The following is an 11,093-nucleotide window of genomic DNA, read 5'->3' as shown; positions in this document are numbered from 1 at the left end:
TAACTGCCCGACACTCCAGCGAGTCTGCTGGGTTTTTAGATGTGGGCCATACTGCGGTCTGTTCAGACTATTATTTTAAATAACACTCGTCTGTTCATGCTCTGCAACACAAAGCTGCTGCGTGGGAGTTACAGCATGCAGTTGTGCGTGTTTCCCTGCATGTGTGTGTGTGTGTGTGTGTGTGTGTGCAGCCCAGATCCACATATGATTTGTGTCCGGCTCTGTCAGATTGATGGAGCTCTTCACAAAAACAGTGTAATTATTATTTATATGGGATGATCGTCGCTGTGCCTGATTGTTAAGCAACGTGGTTGTGTAATAAATGGGTCTCTGGGATGTTAAACTTTTCCTTTATGCGTGTGACAGCCGAGTGTTGGAGGCAGACACCTGCTGCTTCTCTGTGGCCGCAGTGGGAATTTAAACATTTAGTGCACTTCCTACGCCGTGACTCAAAGGCTGCAGCCTCGTATGAACCTGACGTGTTCCTCTGCAGGGCCTTTTAGAAGTCTGCAAAGTAAAAACTAGACCAACAGGGCTACAATTATAATATCAGTTCCTTTAGGATGCTGTTAAAAAACTAATATTTCAATTGTCTATAAATGTGTTGATCAATTTCTGGATTAATCGTTCAGCTGTTTGGTCTGAAAGTGTTAAAAAATATTTGTCTTGTTTTCTGCACAACCCAAATATAATCAGTTTACTATCATAGAAGAAGAAAGAAACCAGAAGATATTCACATTTAAGAAGCTGCAATTACAGAATTTTGACTTTTTCCCCTCCAACACATTACTCAAACTGATTAATCAATTATATATTTGGTTATAGATTTAGGAGTTGACGACTAACTGATTAATTGTTGCAGCTCTAATAAATAAATATGTTTCTGAACTTTACTATGACGTGATGATGAAGCTGACATTATTAGTGACGCAAACACAGAGAGAAGAGTTTACATAAGATCCAGCTGGTCTTGGATTAGAGTTAAATCAGTTTTATAATGTTGGTTATTTAATATTTCAATGCTTTATAATAATAACTTACAATAGAATCACAATGAAACCAAGACAGGACTGCAATTAACATTTTTATAGCTCAATCAACCTTTTTAATTGCCCCCTGGGGACAAATACCGTTTTCTAAATTTAATAATGATATTATATTGGACCTTTGGCTGTTGTTTATTAAGCTGTCAAATATTTTCTGGAGTAATTGATTAGCTGTTTGGTGAAAATGGTCAACATTTCAACATGTCTGTCAGTATTTCCCAAAGAAAAGAATGACAAATGTCTTGTTTTGCTCAGAAGATATTCAGTTTACTGTCATAGAGGAGGAAAGAAACCAGAAAATATACACATTTATGGAGCTGGAATCCGAGAATTTAAACATTTATTCTTTAAAAAAGATTTATTAAACTGATAAATCATTTATCAGAATAGTTGATTTATATTCATTTCAACTAATTAACTGGTGTACCTCTGTTTCAGATAAAAGTTAAAGACATTTATTTAAAATGTTTGGCTTCTTTTGGACCTTTTTTAACAGATTTTTGTTGGAGTGTTGAGCATCTTTACATAAAATTACTGTAAGTGCAAATATTTCTTACAGAATCGCCTTCCAGATGTTGAATAACAGTGTTCAGGGATTTTTTTTTNAGTTTAATTTACACCACAATCCGACATGAGTGTGAGTAGTTTTGGGCTTAATTGTGACCATGTGTGCTGCATTGCTTGTTTGCAGGAGAGAACTGATCGCGGTTCTCTGGAGAGTTCTTTATACGAAGGCCTGGTAGGGCTCTTCCCAGAATCTTATTCTTCAGGAGGATTCGATGCTGCTGATTCTGGAAAGCTGCTGGTTCTGTCAGACCTGCTGACTGCTATCAGACAACTGAGCCCTTCAGACAGGTGTGTGTGCAGGCAGAAGACCGTCAAGTGTTTGCATGACTGTAAATTTGTCCAAACACCTGCACATTTAACAACACGTGTGTTTCCCCTGCAGGGTCGTGGTGGTGTCGAACTACACTCAGACGCTCGACTTGCTGCAGGACGTGTGCGTACGCTCGGGCTACACCTTCTGCCGACTGGACGGACACACGCCTACGAACCAGAGGCAACGGCTGGTCGACGGTTTCAACAGTCCCTATTCTCAGAACTTCCTCTTTCTGCTGAGCTCTAAAGCAGGCGGCGTCGGACTCAATCTGATCGGCGCTTCCCACCTGGTGCTGTACGACATCGACTGGAACCCCGCCAACGACATTCAGGTACGACACACACGACCACGGTTCAAATTCTGTGACGCTGTTTGCCTTATGCTCTCGTCTAATTTGCCTGAACACGTGCAGTTGAAACCAGAAGTTGACATACACTGTATAAAAAGACATATAACCTTTTTTTTTTTCTCACTATCTGACAATAAATGTGACTAAACTTTTCCTGTAAATTGAGTTACTGCCGTCGAATGGCCCTCATGTACAGTACATGGATATCCACCAGGTGGCACTGTGTATTTGTGTCATTTTCCTCTACAACTTTTCCTCCTCTGTGGTGTCCAGGCCATGGCCCGAGTGTGGAGAGATGGTCAGAAGAAGACCGTGCACATCTACCGGCTTCTCACTGCAGGTAACAACACATGCAAACACATCATGAGCCACAAATTTAGGCACATCCAGGCTCATTATAAGTTTTATGTTCCTCTCAGGCACCATTGAGGAGCGTATATTTCAGAGACAGGTGTCCAAACAGGGGCTCTCTGGGACTGTGGTTGACCTGGGCAAAGGGTCGGAGCACACGAGTTTCTCCACCAGCGAGCTGCGAGATCTCTTCAGCCTGACGGACACGCCGTCGCTGACCCACGACCTGCTGAACTGTGGCTGCAGCATGGACGGCTCCATCAACGGTAGGCTTGTGAACACGACAGCAGAGGGTTGTGCTACGAGGCCAGATCTTGAGCTTAAAGTCAGAGTTTTCAGTGCCATAAAGGTGGCTCTGTATTTAACCTGACTAGATCACCATGGTAACTGATGCTGCGGAGCTATCCTGATCTGCAGCAGGTTCTGTTTTACATTTAAATAGGCTGTAAGAACCACATTTTTAACCAAGTCTGAAAATTCTTAGCTGAGACATTACGTTATATCTGCAAACCTGTTGAGCTCCACGTTACTAAAACCACTGAACGAAGCCGTGCAGTTACAGTATGGCACGCTGTATGCATCCTGTTGCCATGGCAACCCATCACTGTTTAGCTAGTGATGCAGAAATCTCAGAATTATGTTTTGTTTTTGTTTTTTTCAATGTTTGGTCCTGATTTGCTGCTCAGTCCATTTGCACTGCTGGTACTGCAGCTGATTAGGACACAGATTAGAAAATGTTTTATTTTGTTGATATTTATTACAGAGAATTTTCAATCCGTAACATGCATTTCACTCTGATTCAGCCACAAATTGAAGTGATATCCTGCATTACAGGACAGCGTGACACTTAGATGAACTTCAATACAATATGTTTACATATATATACTGCATTCTTAGTAGTCCTCCGATATAACAAGCTGTTGACTGAAGTAGGTGGCACACGGTTGTTTTGTTTTGTGCAGAAAAAGAGTCACAAGATGTTTCGTGTACCTGATCCTGCTTGTACACACAAAACAAAAGAGACAAAGGGCACACAAAACAAAGAGCCTTCATAGGTATAGACAATATATACAGAACATATGAAGCAGTGTTTACAACCTGGATATGGAGATTTACACTTTTTAAATATAAGGTGGCTACAGAATAGGATTAAATGCCTCTTTTTATGAATTTGAAGCAGAAATCTGCGACTCCTTTATAATTTTACAATACTGGTCTCCATCAATGGTTTCAGGATGTACTGCAAACTCTGTTGAATAGTAACTACGTTTGCTAAGGATGTAGTCTAACCCCCCCCACTGATGATAATGTACCTGTAAAGTTGAAAACCGCCTCCGTGATATTAGTCATTAGTTTTCTCAGTCACACAAAGAAAGCCCGACTCTGTCAAACCTGCATCGTAGTCCAGCTCTCAGTACGTGACCAGACATCCGTCACATACATGTGCTCGCTCTTGTCTTCAGTCGTCGTGGCGGACGAGGAGGAGGCTCCTGATAGGCCGTGCCAGCTCGGTCGTCAGGGCGACCGGGGCCGTGCGACGCAGAAGCACCTCAGCATGTCGGAGCTTACGCAGTGGCGGCATTTCTCAGGCGACACGCACACCTTCTCAGACGCGTACCTCGATCACGCCCGAAGCCACATCACCTTCGCCTTCCAGACCACCGTCTCCCACGCAGCTCAGTAAACAGTAAACACCCGGCTGCTCCACTCGCGCTCATGTATCTTCTCCCACATGTTTGTCTCCGGGGCTCTCTGGGCTTTGTCAGCCCAGATACGACGTGTGACTAAACCCTCGACAACTGCCAACAACAACAACAACAACAGCAGCACAGTTTCCAGCGGTTTTAAATTGCAGTGTTTATGAGATTCTTCATGTTGTCTGTCTGTGTTCTCTTTATTTATTCAAAGCAATTTGCTGCAAAAGTTCATGAAATAAATGAAACCCAAACAGAATGTGCGTAAAACTGATTTTTTCGTTAGCTGAACATTCATTAATGACTCAAATTATTCATACTCGTACAAGACACAATGTGATAAAACATGAGATGCTGATGATTGATTTTTATCTATTTCTATGATATTTTTGAAAAATTTTTACTGAAAGTGTCTTTACTCAATAAGCCCCTGTTTGCAGCCACATCATTGAGCGGGTTCTTATAATTGCTATTAAACTTCCTGCACGTCTCCACTGGGATTTAGTTCCTCTTTGTGTTGATCTCCAGGTTTTTAGAATTTTGGAAGGCTTCCTTACCATCACTCTTCAGTTCCTCCACAGATCTGCATTTTGACAAATTCAAGAGATATGAATAATTTTATACATGGTGCTTTTCATAATTTAAATAATAATAATAATTCTGATTGAAATAATTGTATTGTTTGGAGAAAATGCAGCTTCTATCACATTCCAAATTGTCCTAGTTTACATTAGATTCCTAGTTTTCCACTTTTTTTTGGTAAAAATGAAAAAAGAAACAGTTAAATTCCTTATTTATTGTTGTGTTATTTTCTCTAACTGAATGTCTTTTTATCATTTTCAACAGGTCAAATAAAAATCCACTATAAATCAAAATTTTGCATAAATATGAATAATTTGGGCAGTAGCTGTACGCCTGCCTTTGTCTGCACCATGATCCTTAAAATAGGTTAAAAACTTAAAATATATATTTGTCATCTCTTATGCATTTGGTCAATCCTGTTATTCAATGACTACATTTTGTCATCATCAAGCTCATTTTTTCTGTTTACGATTTAGCTTGAAAACATCTAATTAAACTGAAAACTTTTTTACTGAGAGTTTACTGGAACAGTATTACCAGAGATACAAAAAAAATGGGTTGTTTCATTTCAAATGATCACATTTTTGAAAACAATTTCTGTCCAACCATCTCTGGTTTACCTGGAATTTTTATAGCGTAAAACATGGATATTTATGAAGACGTGCAAAATTTTAGCTTGATATATCAAGTACTGTCTGCAGTAAATTTATTTAAATATTGCCCATTGACCTACTTTTAGCACATTAAAATTCAAGGCTGTTTGATCAACAATATTTAAGGAACTATTAACTGTTGTTTCTCATCATGACATTGATTCAGATTCTGCAATATTTGACAAAAAGATCGAATAAACTCTGATTATGGGTGAGTTGAAAGTTTATTTAACAAAAGGTCAACTAGTGATATTTTCTGAACCATATGTGGCTGCATGTGACAATAGTGAACAAAAATGTAAAGAAAAAAACTAACTTTTGTTTCAATTTTCCAACTGATTGAGTAGCTATGACAAGTCGAACCACAAAAACCAAAATATTCTTCGATAGTTTGATCCAAGTAGAGTTCTGGAGTTCGATGGGTGCCTGAGTGTGACAGATTCACTGGTGTTTGTTTTATATCCACATACTCTAGATAAGGCCTTGTAGGAGAGCGACGTCTGTGCCCTTCTACAACCATATTTACTGTGTCAGCGGAAGAATTTTCATTTTCCTGGGTGATGTATGGAGAGAATGTGCACACGGCCGGCCATTCAGAAGAATGAGTTTATAGCCGTCTCCATCCGGAGTCGAGTCCCCCGGTAGGAGGATGGAGGCAGTCAAAGGGCGAGCGTGTTCAGCCCAAACCGCGGCGCTTTAATGCCACAATTTGTTATGTAACTGCCCGACACTCCAGCGAGTCTGCTGGGTTTTTAGATGTGGGCCATACTGCGGTCTGTTCAGACTATTATTTTAAATAACACTCGTCTGTTCATGCTCTGCAACACAAAGCTGCTGCGTGGGAGTTACAGCATGCAGTTGTGCGTGTTTCCCTGCATGTGTGTGTGTGTGTGTGTGTGTGTGTGCAGCCCAGATCCACATATGATTTGTGTCCGGCTCTGTCAGATTGATGGAGCTCTTCACAAAAACAGTGTAATTATTATTTATATGGGATGATCGTCGCTGTGCCTGATTGTTAAGCAACGTGGTTGTGTAATAAATGGGTCTCTGGGATGTTAAACTTTTCCTTTATGCGTGTGACAGCCGAGTGTTGGAGGCAGACACCTGCTGCTTCTCTGTGGCCGCAGTGGGAATTTAAACATTTAGTGCACTTCCTACGCCGTGACTCAAAGGCTGCAGCCTCGTATGAACCTGACGTGTTCCTCTGCAGGGCCTTTTAGAAGTCTGCAAAGTAAAAACTAGACCAACAGGACTACAATTATAATATCAGTTCCTTTAGGATGCTGTTAAAAAACTAATATTTCAATTGTCTATAAATGTGTTGATCAATTTCTGGATTAATCGTTCAGCTGTTTGGTCTGAAAGTGTTAAAAAATATTTGTCTTGTTTTCTGCACAACCCAAATATAATCAGTTTACTATCATAGAAGAAGAAAGAAACCAGAAAATATTCACATTTAAGAAGCTGCAATTACAGAATTTTGACTTTTTCCCCTCCAACACATTACTCAAACTGATTAATCAATTATATATTTGGTTATAGATTTAGGAGTTGACGACTAACTGATTAATTGTTGCAGCTCTAATAAATAAATATGTTTCTGAACTTTACTATGACGTGATGATGAAGCTGACATTATTAGTGACGCAAACACAGAGAGAAGAGTTTACATAAGATCCAGCTGGTCTTGGATTAGAGTTAAATCAGTTTTATAATGTTGGTTATTTAATATTTCAATGCTTTATAATAATAACTTACAATAGAATCACAATGAAACCAAGACAGGACAGCAATTAACATTCTTATAGCTCAATCAACCTTTTTAATTGCCCCCTGGGGACAAATACCGTTTTCTAAATCTAATAATGATATTATATTGGACCTTTGGCTGTTGTTTATTAATCTGTCAAATATTTTCTGGAATAATTGATTAGCTGTTTGGTGAAAATGGTCAACATTTCAACATGTCTGTCAGTATTTCCCAAAGAAAAGAATGACAAATGTCTTGTTTTGCTCAGAAGATATTCAGTTTACTGTCATAGAGGAGGAAAGAAACCAGAAATATACACATTTATGGAGCTGGAATCCGAGAATTTAAACATTTATTCTTTAAAAAAGATTTATTAAACTGATAAATCATTTATCAGAATAGTTGATTTATATTCATTTCAACTAATTAACTGGTGTACCTCTGTTTCAGATCAAAGTCAAAGACATGTATTTAAAATGTTTGGCTTCTTTTGGACCTTTTTTAACAGATTTTTGTTGGAGTGTTGAGCATCTTTACATAAAATTACTGTAAGTGCAAATATTTCTTACAGAATCGCCTTCCAGATGTTGAATAACAGTGTTCAGGGATTTTTTTTTTCACAGTTTCTAGCTGTGTGTTAATTTAAAATGTGATTAAAAATAAGTTTTGGAGGATTTTGGTTCAGCTTGGGGTGAAAGTAGGACTGCAGATTATTTCACTATTAATCTGCTGATTGTTTCAGGATTAATTAATCAGTTGTTTGATCTATAAAATGTGAGGAAATGGTGAAAAAGGTTGATCAGTGTTACCCAAAATCCAAGACAAACATGTTGTTTTGTCCACAACCCCAATATAATCAGTTTACTGTCACAGAGGAGGAAAGACACCAGAAAATATTCACATTGAAGAAGCTGCAATCAAAGAATTTATACATTTTCTTAACTGGTTATCGTATTATTACCTCGAGTTAGTTGTTTGTTCTGTAGAATTTCAGAAAATTGTGAGAAATGCCTGTCACAGTTTCCCAGAGCCTGAAATGACATCTTAAAAATGTCATATTTGATTCGACTTTAAGTCCAAAACCCCAAAATATTCAGGTTGTACTCATAAAACACTAAGAAACTGTTTGAAATCAAGCAGCTCAAACCTCAAGAAAGTTGTGGATTAACCTACTAGTTGACAACTAATCAGTCATCATTGCAGCTTCAGTGGCGGCGCTTAAGGAAACCAGAGGAATTCATCTGAATTCATTAGCTTTGGTCCTCGACAGTCTGTACAGAAATCCATCTGAAAGTTGTTGACACAGTAAAGAAAGGACTGAATCTCGACCGCAATAGACAGTCCGTGACATTAAAGACATTTGTTTGAGACACAAACCAGTGGTGGCTTAGCAACAGTCACCAGGCAACTTATTCCTGCCTCGGCTCGGCTTTGCCAGTGTAAGAGCTGTTTGTTGTTTCAGAGCAATCACATTTTGTGTTGCCGCTCTCTGGTACTTTTATTGGACACGTGCCCGACCTGCGAGTGTCACCCGTCCGAGCAGTATATTGATCCAGATCACGTCTCTAACGGTCTCGGGGGCCATGTGCTGCCGGCTGCATGAGGTGGAATTAGTTTGTCTGTAAAACGCTCTCTGCTGGATGTGCCGCCAATCCGTCTCTTAAGCCGAGTTCCAGCTCGACAGCTTTAAAGAGCTGCTGTTTGGATTGAATGAATGACTGTCTACTGCTGGAGGGGGGAGCAGGAGACACAGTTGTTTTGATGGAAGTTTATTCTCTTTGATCCCAGGATCTTGTTTGGAAGATCTAAATGTATCGTAAAGCCTGGATGGCCTGGGGTTTTAACCCTCACCGAGGTCAGGGTTGTACTATTTTATTCTAGCGATGTCCCAATAAAGCTGTTTTGTCCTCGATCTAATCCGAGTCATTTAATATTTGGTGTCTGCCGATTCGATGTCGTACCATTTTCCTCGATATACACACTTTAGGTTTTGTAGATTAGCTGTAGTACTTGGTTGATCCACCAGGTGGAGACTCTTGCTGCTGTTGCAACTTGAGGATTTGGTCACTCGGACTACGGCAAACAGAGAGCATTGTGGGGGTTTAGCTCGCAATGGGCATCATGAAGAAGACTTCTGTGACTTTTAATGGTCGCCGGCCAGAGCGCATGTGTTCGAGACGAGTTGGCATTGACGAGGACAGTGTTCCTGTTGACCAAAACAGCAATATTAGCAAAGGAAAAATGACAATTGTGCTCATTTTATTCAGAAAATTGATAAAGTTTTCATCTTTTGTGTCCTGCCACAACTTTGGCTCTTCCTTCGCAACATCTGTGTGACAGGAGACACAAAGGATTGGACTTAGGTTCATGCCGATACCAATCACCTTAGAAATGTCTTCATCAACCCTGATTACAGTCTTTGACATAGAATCCTATTTAATTCATTCAGAATCACTGAGATTTAAGCTGGAAGTAGTTCTAGTACCAGCAGCAGATGCCGTCTGTCCTTCATGCTGTGCTTTAGGGTTCCATTATTCCAGTTTTTTCAACTTTTCTGAGGTTGGGTCTCGGTGGCAGCAGGATAAGCAGGTCATCCAGACATCCATGACTTCAGGAATGTTTTCCAGTTCATCCTGGGGGATCTGTAGGCATTCCTGGGCCAGATGAGATATATAATCTCTCCAGAGAGTTCTGGGTTTACTCTGGGGTCTTCTCCCACTTACGCCCAAAGGAAGGAACCCAAGAGAACCTCCTCGGCTGGGTACCCAGTCACCCTACAGAGGAAACTAATGTTGGTCCGCGATCTCATTCTTTTGGTCACTACCTAGAGCTCGTGACCTTAGGGGAGTGTTGGGATGGCTGGTCCACTGAGCCATCTTTACCACGGCGACCCAGTATGATGCCCACATTACTGTGAAAGTTGCACCAATCCATCTGTCCATCTCTAATTTCCCGTCACTTGTGAACAAGATCTAGAGATGCTTAAACTCCTTTGCTTGTGGTAGCACCTCAACTTAAATAAAGAGGAACCAACCCACCCGGCAGAAAACTACAGCCTCGGACTTGGAGTTTCTGACTCTTGTCTTGGCTGCTTCATACTTGGCTGCAAACCGCCGCAGTCTGATGAAGCCAACAAAACCTCATCATCTGCAAAAATTCAACGTGCAATTCTGAGGTTTCCAAACCGGACAGGATCAAAGATACGAGGCGACCTTGATGGAGTCCAACACCCACCAGAACTGTTTCTGACTTTGTGTAGAGAAGATGAACACAACTCTCACTTTAGAGCTTCAAAATGTAAACTGAGAAGTTATTGGCACCAGATTGGATACACTGGAGTTTTAGCAACCAAAATCTATCCCAAAATTATCGACACAGAATTCAATATTCGCAGAAGCGCTGTGGAATTATTGTTTAAAAAAAATGGTTAAAGGCAGACTGTCCTCAGTTTAATGGAATCTAATGGACTGTGATATTGATTACCCTGCTTATGCTTTATTATCCTCTGTGTCGCTCTTTTTAAAGGTAGTTTAAAGGCGTAAAAAACAACCTTATATCTCCAATAACACATGACAAAAAAGACATTAAAAATATTGAAACATGACAATGTCACATGCTTGTGTGGACAAAAAAAAAAAACAATTAAGATTGTACTTCCTTCATGTTGTGTGTTTTTATCTTCCTGTTGAACTGCTTACATACACAAATGACAGCTCCAGTCTCTGAAATGAGAGGATTTGATGTTTTTCTTTGGGTTTTTTGCCATTGATCAGCCAAAATAAAGCAAA

Source organism: Stegastes partitus, unplaced genomic scaffold, assembly GCF_000690725.1.
Source record: "Stegastes partitus isolate 25-593 unplaced genomic scaffold, Stegastes_partitus-1.0.2 Scaffold2194, whole genome shotgun sequence".
NCBI classification, from domain to species: Eukaryota; Metazoa; Chordata; class Actinopteri; family Pomacentridae; genus Stegastes; species Stegastes partitus.
This window is presented reverse-complemented; position numbering follows the sequence as displayed.